Genomic DNA, 4,218 nt, shown 5'->3' with positions numbered 1-4,218 from the left:
GGGGGTTGGAGCTTCATGATCCTTGAAGTCCCTTCCAACCCAAGCCATTCTATGATTCTATGATTCTATGATTTGTTAGGTCCAGTTAGCTGTGTTCAGGAATTGCTTCAACAGGAATACTTCCTCCTGTTCATTAAGTCTATACAGCCTAATTGAGCATAACGCTTTAGTGAGATCAGAGACATCAATGATTTCGATATATATGACAATTCCCATCAGAACTTCACGTGTTCCCTCAGACAGCTCTAAGGGCTGATGCTGTAAAGGTTTCACATTGTAATCATTAGCCTGCTAGCAGTGCCAAAGTTTACCTAAACTCTTCCTTTTTCCCTTCCTCACTAAGAATTCATTTAAAGTTTTGAAAAGTTACAGCTTTTAAATGATTTGGATTTGCAACTTGAGCCTTTCATTTTATACTTCAAAAGGTTTATTCATCTTTTTAGAGAAAGTGGGAAAATCTGACATCTTCCCAATACACCAAAACGTGGAAGTAGTTTTCAGTGTAAGTTAAAAACCTAAATACTGAGATTTTATTAATGATGCAGACTTCATCCCTTGGTAATTAAATACTGAGTAGGTGATGAATTTTAGGAAGAAAGAAAACTGTCCTGTTTCTTTGGTAGCAGTAAACTGTCAAGGAACAGTTCGAAAAGAAACATTTCAATCAGAAAAACCAAAGATTGCATAGACTTTGGACTCTGTACCACCCAGCAGCTATCTGGAATGTGTATTTAGCAAAATCAATTACTATTTAGTTGAGGATATTGTCTTGGGGTTTGATCTATTCTTTTCATTTTCTTCTGTCTATTTTCCCTAAATTAATTGCTATAGAAGTTGTCCTAACTTCTTGGGTGTGCTGTATGCATTCGTTGCTTTTCCTTGTGGCTCTCCCTATTTGCCCATGTGACCCTAGATCAGTCACAAACTCTCTGAGCCTCTTTTTCCTTATCTGTTAAGCAGATTAAGAAAAAATCTTTTTTTCATTTATTTATTTATTTACTGGTTGCAATTCTGTAAGCTCTGTGAGACTCTAAAGCAGCAAATACAGTTGTTAATGGAAGACAGGAGAGTATGAAAAAGAGGGTGTACATCACTTGAAAGTATTAGTAATATTATAGTCCATTTGTGTCCTTGGTGAGAATGGGCTGCTTAAATTACTAAATGAATAGATGAACTGTTTATTTGCTGAGGAGGAGTTGCTGTTTATATGTCTGTGTCAGATAGTTCTAAATTAAAGGGTTTCAATACTTAAGACTTTGTCATCTTTGTCATCTGTATGGGAGTCCTCCAGTATGACAAGTCAGTTTCCTGTCCCAGATTTCATCCATGTGTGACAAACTCACAGAATACAAACCACTGCTGCTAAAGCCTGTTGTTTTTTTTACCTTGGGGGTCTTTTTTTTTTTTTTCCTGAAAATTTCACTTCCTATATATCCATCACTCTGGATATGTCAAGCTATAAAATTTGTCTCATTTGACATTCAAACAATGTAAACTGGAGTATTTTGTCACAAATTGGGGCTGAAACACCATTTCTGATCAGATTTAAGTTGAGTGAAACTATTTTGTTGAAGTTATGGGTAGATAGACCTGATGGTGTATTGCACTGGGGCTGGGCACTGAAAGCAATATTGAAACAGATATGGATGTAAATCACATTCTGCTGACCAGGAGAGTTGTACTGATACTCACAATGGCTAGGTTGCAGTATGAGATTGTACATCCAGCCTCATCAGGTGCATTTTGGAAGTTTTGAAGCAATAATTCATCCTGATATTTTTTACTGAGAGAGTGATGAGATGCTAAAAGAGGTTGCCCAGAGAGGCTGTGGGTGCCCTGTGGCCTGGAGTGTTGCAGGCCAGATTGGATGCGTCCCTGGGCAATTTGATCTAGGACTTGATCTAGGAGCTGGCAGCCCTGCCTCTGGCAAGGGGGTTGGAATTTGAAAAGATCCTTGAGGTCCCTTTCAACCCAAGCCATTCTATGGTTCTATGGTTCTATGATTCTGTAATATGCTGATATCAACAGTGATGATGATGATGACAGTGACAGTGATGACAATGCTGATGTCTCTCATATGGGGCCTTAAACTAGTTCTTGGAAATAAGCTCTTGAGTACGAGCTGAGCTGTGGGAGTCCATCCTCTGACTTCATCACTCTACTGGGAATCCAGAGCAAGGTGTTTTGTGATGAGTTGCTCCCAGTTATTTCACTGCAGCCAGCTTGATTACACAAGTAGAAGTTCAGTGAAGGTAATGGGTTTGTGTTGGATCGATATCAGTGAAACAGATTGCAATCTGACCCATAGGAATTTGGTGAGAAGAAACCCAAGACAGACTAAAAACCTAAATCTGACTCACACATTGTGCTTTAACTGCTATAAAATCCTTCTGAATGCCCCATGGAGCAATTTCTGGGGGAGGAAAGGCAAAGAAGCTGTTAAATACAGCTTTTATATGGAACAGTGAAATTTGAAACAACTGTAGGTAGGGAAGGCAGGGAAAAATGTGACTACAGCAGGCACCATACCATCAGTTGTAGGCAAGCTAAGGATGTAGACAACAGAGGAGCTGGTACACTTTACAGGGCGGTGTTTTTTGGTTGGTTTTTTTTTTTTTTCTGGAGATTTAGGAGTCTTGGCAATGGAGACCTTGGGCAAAGCATGGTGTTAAAATAACTGGAGAGGTTTTGTGTTCATTTGTTAAAATAACTTGAGTGGTATGTTCATCTGTCACAGCAAACTGCCTTGTAGAAATGTTGCTCAGCTCAAAAACTCTAATTCTACCTACAGTAGTATATTAAACAATATATGAATGTGTTCCTGAGCACTGGGTCAGGACTGTCTTTACTCTTGGATATTTTAGATGGTAGATGGCATCAGTGTAGATGAAGCCATCTTGTTCTCCCGTGGGATTTCTAGATACGTTTTACCATGTTAACATGAGCCAGGGGCCATTGATAGAAGACTGCTTACTAGGCTGGATATCATGAGGCTTTAATGGTACAAGTGCAGACTTACACAGCAGTTGGCCTTGATCCCGCACAGTTCTTCTGAGCACATCTGTTTACTAGCATAGATGTTGCCACTGTTGCCCTGCTGATGTCTTTCTGTGATGCAGAGACATAACACAGCAGCTCTTCTTCCCCAAATAAATGGGCTTACCGTGTTTTTATGCATTATACTCAGAAACTTCAAGTTGTGCTAGCAGCTACTGATATTCAGTGTCTCTTTCCTCTTCCTGGGTATTCTAAGGCTTTGTATTAATAAATATCAATGAATAATGCAGTCTGACCTCGAAGGCCTGCTTAGGATCTTTTGTACTTGGGATGGTCTTACACTCCTTGATAATGCACACTCCTGATGCTTCAGCAGCTCTGGTGGGAATCTTAGTCCTGCATTTATCTCAAGCTTCTGCATTATTACTTTAATGCTTCTTGACATGTTCACAGCTCCTCTTTGCTGCTGGGCTGACTGCTGGGTATAGATTCTTTGCCCTCCTTTTCAGTACCTCCTACTGTTTCAGTGTCCTTTTTGATCATTTTTTCCTCATTATGTGCCTGTAAAAGTAACAGTTGTCCATTTTGTTTGATTTCTGTCCTGAATGTCTCTTTCCTTTTATCTAAATTGTAATATCTATCAGTAGCACAGAGGAAATAGATGGTTGCAAGAGCATGTAATTGTCTGGGAACCTCTGGGCAATATGGCTCCAGTCTTTCACCATTAAAGCCAGAGAGTGCATTATTCTTGAGTTATCCAAATGGGAGAATTTCTCCCAAGGGAATTGATAGGAGCTGAGACTCGGGATGTTTAGAACAGGGATGGAAAGGATGGGAAGGGATAAAATTGCTTTGTGTCCATAGAGTCCACATGACTCAGGAGCTGTTTATTTCTGTAGTCTATTTAGAATTCAGTATCCTACAAAAATGACTATAAAAAAAAAATATTTTCTAAGTCACTTAACTATTACACACCATGAATCTGAGTGGCTTGTGATAATGTGCTGAAAATATTAAAAATTCTACTCACTGTCATTTGGGCAGTAAGAAACCAGATGAGGTTCAACAAAAGCAAGTGTAGGGTCTTACACCTAGGGAGGAATAATTGCATGCACCAATACAGGCTGGGGGATGAGCTGCTGGAGAGGAGCTCTGCAGAGAGGGACCTGGGCGTCCTGGTGGACGACAGGTTGGCCATGAGCCAGCAGTGTGCCCTCGTGG

This window comes from Meleagris gallopavo, chromosome 1, assembly GCF_000146605.3.
Source record: "Meleagris gallopavo isolate NT-WF06-2002-E0010 breed Aviagen turkey brand Nicholas breeding stock chromosome 1, Turkey_5.1, whole genome shotgun sequence".
Taxonomy (NCBI): domain Eukaryota; kingdom Metazoa; phylum Chordata; class Aves; order Galliformes; family Phasianidae; genus Meleagris; species Meleagris gallopavo.
Note: the sequence above shows the minus strand (reverse complement) of the source record.